This window comes from Falco naumanni, chromosome 13 (genome assembly GCF_017639655.2).
Source record: "Falco naumanni isolate bFalNau1 chromosome 13, bFalNau1.pat, whole genome shotgun sequence".
Taxonomy (NCBI): Eukaryota; Metazoa; Chordata; class Aves; order Falconiformes; family Falconidae; genus Falco; species Falco naumanni.
The window spans coordinates 14,093,602-14,102,991 of NC_054066.1; the positions used below are offsets into that span (position 1 = coordinate 14,093,602).

Consider the following 9,390-nt stretch of genomic DNA (forward strand, 5'->3'; position numbering starts at 1 on the left):
TCTGCCTGTCGTTGTAACTTTTTCTAATTATAAATGTTGTTGGGCCTGGGCCTTGAGTCTCCCTCTTACTTTCACCATTGATATGTTGTAGTATCTCCTTGCAAGTAAAATCATGCCCCTGTCAGTGTCATGGAAGTACTAACACAGAAATAGTCTCTGCATAATTGAGGCAACTGTGGCGGCAGCCGATAAATGTGAAGTTTCTGTAGTCTGTTCTGAAATTACACCTGGTCACAGTGCTCTGGGTGAGGTAGAGAGGGATTTCGTACTGTTTTGTATTGCCTGTGGTTTCAGGTGAGAAAATCTTACATTGTCAGACACACTATCTCTTATTTATTGGATGATTCCTTTTGGTTTATCTAAACAAAATATTTTACCACATAAAAAACATTTAAAGGGAAGTTAATTCATTTGCAGACATATTTAGGCTCTTAAAAATTTCAAGGTAGGTTTGTTTAAAATAGCAGAATGTTTTAAATGTGCTGTTTTAGAAGTACCACAGGTCCTTGGAAATATCCTTTCATGGAATGTAGTCCTCTAAATGTTTAATTTAACACCTGATAATAGGATTCAGGCTCTTCAGGCTGAGAGCTTTTAGAAGTTTATTCAGCTTGTTTATCTAGATAAAGCAGGGACACAGCATGTAATTGAATAAACAATGGTTTAATTAATTTTTCAATCTTGCATTATGGTTCATTTGTACATGTGAATGATAACCTCTTCAGTAGACGCTGGTTTCAGATCATAAAGTAGTGTTCCACTACAGGGACAAAAATTGTCTTTTCAGTCCCCATCTGTGTTTTACTTCTGAAGAAAGTCCTATAAATCTTACTTTATATATATATATATATATATATAATACAGAAATATTACGATGCTTGTTTGAAAGCTGAAATGTTAAGGCCTCTGTTTAATAGTAGTTTGTCTTTCACTCCAACATGAATTAGACCCTTTCCTTGGGAAAGGCAGCATGGGTGTCCAGACCCAGCTTGCCCAGCACTTTCATTGCCTCCCCAAGAACATGGGCCCGTGGCAGACCCATCCAGCTGTAGAGGCTGATGTATCGTTGCCTGGGTATATATGCAGACATTGGTTGGGTTGGCAGGGTCAGGTAAAGTACCATAGAAACACAGCCAGCTTTGCTTTCTCCCTTCTGGACACATGGGTGGGAATAAGAGAGATGGATGAGCATGCAGAATTTGGCCATTCCTACTTCTAATATGTAGTTTCAGTCTTTGGGGTTGTGCTTTTGGCTTGGTTTTATGCTTGTTTGTTTGGATTCTTTCTACTGAAGCAAACAGAGCATTTGTAAAGTGCAGATGCATTTTGAAAAACCACAATAAAATGAAAGAAAATCATAATAATTACAAAGACTGCGTGAAAGTCAAAGATAGAGTTGGTCAAAGTCATCACCCAAACTTGCTCTGTAGTTTTCCTGTGGTGTGTCACAGCTTCTCAGACTTCTGCTGGGCACTGCCAGTCCTGTTTGCTTGATTGTCTTTCTCCATGTCTCAGTCTTTTTTTAGAAGTCCCAAGCTCCCAGCTGCATGAACAAATAACATAGACAAACTTTAAGACTTCGTATTGAACACAAAGCTGGTTTTGATCCTAAGTTAGGCTGAAGCAATTGGGCCAAGAGATTAAAACCTCCAGGTTTTCTCAAATTTGTCTTGCAGTGCCATTTTTACGATCCTGGTATTTTTACTATTTCTAACTTTTTCTTTGACAATGATTCCAGGAAAAAAGGCAAGCAGGAAATTATTGAGAAACTGCAGTTCCCGTGGCACTGACGTAGGTGATGTGACTGGAGGACCATAGGAGTAATTTAGCAGCTAGGATGAAAGGATCTACTTAGGAATGTTCAGGCTTTGATACATGGGATTTTGGTTGTGATTGAAGTGGTTAGTGGTTGCACAATAAGCTCATGGACAAGGTAACATTACATTTACATTGTCCTTTATGTTTTTCAGCTCCATTGTTAAGGAAATACAGCAAAGTTCTAACTGCAAGGAGAAATTGGATAAGTGTTTATTGAAATGAGAAGAGTCAGGTTTTATCTGAAAAGATTTTTATCGTTCTGATCAGACCAAATCCATGTCAGAAAGTCATTGGTTATATAAATTATGTCATCTAGTAGCATCTAAAGTTTATGTGGATTGAAAACATGCAATTCAGGGTCTTTTGCCAGGAATTAGAATGATAAGGAGTGCAGAAACTCCTAAGTTTGAGTCTCCAAGTAGAGGTGTTTTCTGGCCTGCACCATTCCAAACAACAATCCACGAATACAGCAATGAATCACTCTCTTTGTGAGGCCTGCACGAGAGAAAAATAATTGAGGAGACCTCTCACCTCCCTCCAGAGATGGAAAGCTGGGGAAAGAGAAGCATAAGGAGACATCCACACAGCAGCCAGAAGCTGGGAAAGAGAGGAAAATGTTGGCACAAATCAAAAAAATCAAACTGAGCACTCAGCAAGCAAGATTTTAAGAAGTTAAAACATAAGACTTGCCACCTACCACATGGCTGATGCAGAACTGGGAGGGGAAGCTATTGCAGTGTTGGCTGGCTCTCTGGTGGGAAGGCTGTGTCCTCTCCACCCTGTGTTCACCAGAAAAGCCCCTGCTGTTCGCTCTAGAGGGCTTCACTCATTTCTGGAACATCCTTTGTGCTAATAGAGTTGTCTCTGTCCTGATGCAGTAAAAAGTTGCTTCTTAAAAAAAAAAAAAAAAAAAAAAAGAGACAAAACCAAGAAAGAATAAAACCAACAACTAAAACCCACAATAATATGATTTAGAAACAAAACCAGTTTATAGTAGCAGACTGGCTGTTAACCTTTCCTGTACACAGATTGTTCTAATTTATTTTTGGAGTATGGCACTAAGCTCCAGATTTATTCATGAAGGCTCTGAGAAATTTAGTTTCCCTTTATTACAGGACACAAGATCCCACAACTCTCTGATCTTCTTTCCTTTCACTTTCTACCTTAGTTTGAAAGACTTTTTTTTTCTCCTGGCTCCTCTGCTTTGTATTCCTTGGCTTTTTACAGAAATACAACTTCTGTGCGCCAAACTTTTTTCACATAATGTAACTAAATCCATATGTCCAATTCATACAAACGAACATGAATCTCTGGCAGATGCTCTCTCAAAATCTGGCTACCACTTCAATGTTTTTTATCCCATGCAGTTTTTTAAGAGAATTTTGCACATGCAGCCTGAAGTTTTGGCAATGGGAAGTAAAAGCACCTTCTTTCCTGCTATAGATTTAAAATAATTTCTTAAAGACTTGGATCCCAGTTTTTGCATTTGAAGCACAGTAACCTGGAAATCAGCTGTTCTGTTTTCCTAGTCCTTCCTGTTTTCCAAAGAAAAGCTAAAGATTTGAAGACATTTTAAAATATATGGAAACTTAATGTTCCTCTGTCCTAATCCAATTTTCTTGAAGCACAGGTTGGATCAGCAGCTTGTACTTGGTTGCAGATGTTGTTCTGCTACATGAGACTGCTGAAGAGGTGGAAGCAGTGGTTTGCGTGTTGTGTTTGTCCATCACATTTCAAAGCAACTCATCTTCTGGATCAAAATTAGCTCTGGCAGTTTTTTGCTTTTGGTTTAGACAGAAAAAAGAGCAACAGTATTCAAGCTTCTGCAACAGTCAAAGTCTATTCCATTTCTTTATCTGAAAACGACCTTTTTGGTTTATGTGCCTGTGAAATGAAGCTGTATTTTCATGCATCCTTGTTCTGTGAACAAACTCTGTCACAAAAGATCAAACACTAAAAGATGTGCGCACAGTGTACTTCTACTGCACTGAACCTAAAAAAAAAAAAAAAAAAAAAAGCTGTAAAAACTGTCTGAGCTACCAAAAGGAGTTGTGAGGAAGTATGAGTGCTCCCAAAGATATTTAGAAAGAATATGTGTTTATATAGTAAATTAATTTCAAACAAAAGCAATTTATCTTGTCTGGAGATTCACATGGCATATAATGCAATTGAATTCGAAAAATAAGAACAGGATGCTCCAAGATTCTTACCTATTTAAAAGCTGCGCTAGGCACTTTCTATTTTAGGACAAGATTTAATTACATTCTGCAAAATGCACTGGCAGGACAGTCATCCTCTCACCAACAGGTAACACCAGTTCCAAAAAATGTGCTTTCTCTAATGTAGGAACTATTGCTGCTTAGAAACTAGCATAGTCATTAATCAAAACAAAAAGAGCAAACTGTTATATAAAAGCAATAATTTTACCAGACAACTACTTCGAGTCTGCCTAAAACAGATGATCAGAACATATTACCGAGTTCTTGTTTTATTGTCTCCATAAAAACTTGGAACGATACATGTCTGGTCTAGTAATTCTTTTATTTTTTTTCCAGGCACAAATATAATGTTCTTCTTCAAGTGGTTGTTTTGTTGGTTTTTTTCTTTTTTTTCTTTTTAAATCTTTCTGGGGTTTGCAACATTTTTACCTTATTGGTGTCTGGCTTATTACTGAAGTAGTTCAGAAACACACAGTGTCCATTGTGATTACATTGAAGATGCTGGAAAGAAGTGAATACTGATGGGAAGCTTTGCTGGGAGTATTGTTACTAATAGATATGTTGCCCATAGTAACCATGGAAATGTTTAGGGTGAGCTGAAGTAGTCTAATGGTAAGTAATAGGGTGAAAGCAAGCAGAAGGAAATTTATGCTGATTCTTAGGGAAAAATAAACTCATGTTGCATCCTGTTATATTACCTAAAAGGTCACTAGGGAACAGCAAGGTGCTTGGAGTCATTTTAGACTGGTTTGGATGAAGACATTTGAGGTTCTCTTGTAGGAAGCTGTTTTCGCAGGAAGAGGGACTCTTTTGATCCTAGATTAATCTCAATGTTAATCGCAAATGTTACAATTTCATGGGCCTTGCTGAGTACTAGCAACACAATCTCAGTGGCTGGCATGTACCTTTTGAAACCAACACTGGAAATCCCTATTCATTCGTGTTAATAGCACTCCTTGGAAAATATTAACTGAACCAGGAGACATTTCAGAGACTGAGCCACTATCATGCTGTCCTACCAAGTATATAAATTAATTAGATCTTTCTTAAGCAGAGGCCTGTATGTGGAGTTAAAGCAGCCAATTTTCTCCTAACTTACGGTAAGTGAAGGAGAGGAAATAATTTAGTCAGAAACCTGAGTCTGAAAAAGAATTTATTTGGTTAGAAATAATTCAGTAGACATTCAACTCTTTATTGAGTGTTTGTATTCCATTTCAGAGAGGCTGTACAAAAAGGGAGTACAAGAAATGAGTGAATGGAAAAATAAAGTGAAATTCAGATATGGTGTTGTAAGGGAATGTGAGTAAATACAAATGCATTGAAAGCTGGTAGAATGAGGTGAGGCAAAATGTTAATATTGATATACTGCATTTACCCTACATGGGCTACTTATTGGTTCCAGTAAGCTGCTTCTTCCACCTCTGTTATGCTCAATTTGATTTTGCTTATTCACATTTGCTTTTTTGCTATCCCATTTTTGTAGGGATACATTTTAAAATGAGACACTGGTTTGCTTGTGACTCTTGCTCTGCTAAATAGATGAGGATTTGCAAAACCATATATTTTCCTACTCCTTCATATCGTTACACAGGCTGAAGAAGTATTTTCTAATTTCAATTTCAATTATTTTTAGGCTAAAGCAGTGACTGAACACAGATTATCTCCTCCTGGTCCTCCCACAGGCAGTGTATCAGTGGCAAAAAGAGAATGCTCTAAATTCCTTTATTGTATAATGATCTTGGTGTCCATTATAACAAAGGTATTATAATAAGTTTTTAAGTATTAAAGAACATAAGATTTTCATTGCATTGCATCTGCACAAATAGAGAATTATAAAAAAGGATTTATAAGGCTTTTCCTCATTTGCTTGATAAAACCACCAGAAACACAAAGAAAAAAAAAAAAAGTAAAGAGCTTGCTTGATTCAGTACACATACCAGGATGCCTGGTAAGCTGCTGTAAAAGGCAGTGATCTTTCCTGTGGCATTCTCGTGAACAATACTTTGTGTTGTACCCTGTGTTAGAGAGAAAATCTTTTTATGTTGTTTTGAAAAAGTGAGATGGCAATGAAATAAGTAATTTCTTTGAAGAAGCTGGTAGACTTTTTTGACATTACCTCACTTTTATTATTGTAGAGCTTTCTTCAGATGAACCCATGCAAGTCACTAACACAGAAGTTTCCATCTATGAATCTTTGAGGTTAGTTTATTTACTTTTTATTTATTTGCTTATTAATAAGAAGCAGAAGAGAGAAATTATAAATGTGTTACTTTCCAATTCATACTTGCTCGGGTCATAAATAATGCTATATCAAGCTGTTAATTAAAGCAAGTACATTTTTATGTAATAAGAATAGACTTTGTTGAAATTGATGGGTAGAAAAACTGCCTCCACCTCTCTCTTTGCTGTCATCTTTGCTCAACATTTGGAAACCAATGACCTGACAAGAGTCTCTTAGAAATCCCAGTGTGATATGTAGGAAGCAGCCAAGTGTCACTGCTGGTCTCTGGCTTGTACGGTTTCTTAGATCCCACAGATGTGATTTAGGCAGCTCTGAACCTGGTTTTACACAACACTTGTTGTAAGGAAGCCAAATTGCCCTTTTCTAATGCCTTGAATTCATAAAAGACACAATTGGTATAAAGCCACCTTGAGTCTTCTTAATACCTATTCAACCTTGAGCTAAATACAGCTCACCAAGGCCAAGCTCTCTGACTGTATCTAAAAATGCTACAATGAATAACGTGAAGTCTTTTCTGAAAACTTTTCGATATTATTATCTGGTATATTGTGAAATATTTTTTTATTTGCTGGGATCTGTATAATCCAGATGTGACTGCTTTTCTTTATATTTCCACTTACATACTTTTGGCTTCAAATCTGCTCAAAAATAACATACTGCAGGATAATGTGGTGAATAAAAATCATTCTGCCTTTGAACTGTACTGTCAAAAAGTCAGTGAAAAATCACTAGTAGTCTGAGCTCACAAAGATAATAGACTGAGGTTTTCGGTCTACTTGTACTCAGCAAGCTCTGTATTTTTCTCTCAGCTGTGACATTGACTTAAAGTACTCTACAACCATTTGTTCATTACCAAGACATCAAAATAGTTTGTTATTCAAATAAACAAATGTAACAATACACTATTACTGTCAATTCAGCAGCTTCCCAGCCCATTTTTAAATTAACTAGTTTAACAAAGCTTATTTTCTTCCTGAAGAAAACAGCCAGGGAAAAAAAAAAAAAAAAACACAAACAAATGAATACACAAATAAAAACAGAAATCCCTCAGTGCTATTTAGAGTTACAGTAGCATTGCATGCATTTACACTCTGAAAGAGATGGAAAATAAAAACACACACTGTAAGACCAGACTTGCTTGACTTAAATCAGAATTCTGAGACTAAAGCAAAATGAATAGTTAGGAGTTTGGTAGATTAAAACTATTGTGTAATTACCTGCACCAAAAAAACCATAATTTAGTATTACACCTTTTGAACAGCTTTCCTTATTTTTCTGAATATAATTTGAAAGGATTCCGGCTCTTTTCACGTCTGTGCTGATGGGAGCTCTGCGCAGTAGTATTTCGTTCTGTCTTTAGCAGGGTTCTCATGCATTGCTTTGCAATGCTCCTGTTGCCTACCAGTCTCCTTCTGGGTCCTGATAAAATGATTTTCACGGGCATCAAAATATTCTTGTCATGAAAATAACATAATATTTAATTAAATGGCATTTGAAGTTTTATTTTTCTCTTGTAGTGTTCCTCCTCTAATTACCTTTCTTCAGTCACCTTTCTTCCTCCTTAGTTACATAGACATTTCAACCTAAGAAGCCCTGGATGAGCCTCCAGAGGCAGCAGTTGAAAGGATTAGTCAGAGGAGCACTGAAAGAACATGCTGTCAGCAAAGATGGAGAGCCAACCTAGATACTTGTAGCCTGCCAATTCATCTGCCTGTTGTAAACACTCACATAGCTCACACATCTCCAAAGCAAACTGGTTTATGGTTATTTCCTTCAAAGAATCTTTTGAAGAAAAATACTATCTTCTTTGATTGTTTCATATGAACAGGCCATTATCTGAGATGGGACAGAATGAAGGGGTGTAAAGCCAATGTATATAATTGCCATTTCCACTCTCCTGGGAGCTCAGAGTCAGTGTTGGGTAGGCTTAACAACTCCGCTCAGCCTTGCTGTTGCCTTGGTAAAGAAGCCAGTAGTGGCTACACAAACTCAGAGTTTGGAGGTGCTTGGGAAGTGTAGATATTCCGTGCACCACTGATTAGTCATTGTCAATGGTGTTCCTATTCCTTCTTATACTAAGAATTTCTGCAAGACTAGGAAATAAGCTGTATTTCATTGCTGTTTGTATTTGGATGGGGTTTTTTTCATCCTAAAGATTAGGAGATGAAGCATTTCTGCATTAAAATTAATTTCTGTATACATATATACTATTGCATGTGCTATTTTTTCTTATTAGAGGAATTAACATCTAGTACTGAAAAATACCGTAAACTCTAAAAATTAGAGGCCACTAAAAACATAGTAATAAAAAGGACATAAATCAGTTTTAAAATAACAATAGGTTTTCTAGCTGAGCTGTTTATTACTGTTCATATTAAAATTTTATGAGAGAATAAAAATGTCAGTTATTTCTGTGCATCTGACCACCAAATTGCAAACTTGCCCATTAATTAAAATAATGAAGTTCAAAGCAAACACTCATGTCTGAATGACCAAACCATCTAAAATTTCAAAATACTTGAAATTCATGACACGGAAAACAATACATTTCAAACAAGTTTATACAAAGTTAATACATCTCAATGTAAGTAGGTTAAGAATGATCAACTGTTTGATTACAAATTATCTTCAATAAGAAATATGCGTTATTAGCTTCATTTATAACAAGTCTTCCACAGAAATACACTTTATTCAGAGTAATTCCATCTCTTGAATAACAAGTATAACATGTACCTGTGGTATAAAATCATTGCTAGTAGAAGCTGCTGCATTGGGTCTGGCTGAGCCCCACAGCAGCCCCCGTAGCGCTGTGCTTGTATCGGTAGCTGGGACGGTGGTGATGACACACCAGGGTCTGGCTGCTGCTGAGCAGCGCTCACACAGCATCAGGGCTGCTCACCAGTAGGCTGGGGGTGGGCAAGGTCTTGGGAGGGGACACAGCCAGGGCAGCTGGCCCAAATTGACCAAGAGGATGTTCCATAGCATATGATCTCTGCTCAGATATAAAAGCTAAGAGAAAGGAGGAGGAAGGGGGTGGGGGACATTTGTTATTTATGATGTTTGTCTTCCGGAGACACTGCTATGTGTACTGAAGTCCTTCTTCCTGGGAAG

The 9,390-nt window shown here is 37.0% G+C and overlaps 1 long non-coding RNA gene across 2 annotated transcripts; it reads right to left on the reverse strand.

Moving 5' to 3' along the window:
• Window positions 1-851: 851 nt before the first annotated feature.
• On the reverse strand, window positions 852-9,132 carry LOC121096522. Of its 2 annotated transcripts, XR_005830555.1 has the most exons (5): window positions 9,013-9,132; window positions 5,975-6,052; window positions 2,516-2,709; window positions 2,350-2,415; window positions 852-1,543 (listed from the first exon to the last, which is right to left on the reverse strand). It is a non-coding gene; the product is annotated as an uncharacterized LOC121096522 (long non-coding RNA). The 2 variants fall into 2 exon arrangements; XR_005830557.1 differs by lacking the exon at window positions 5,975-6,052.
• Window positions 9,133-9,390: the final 258 nt, after the last annotated feature.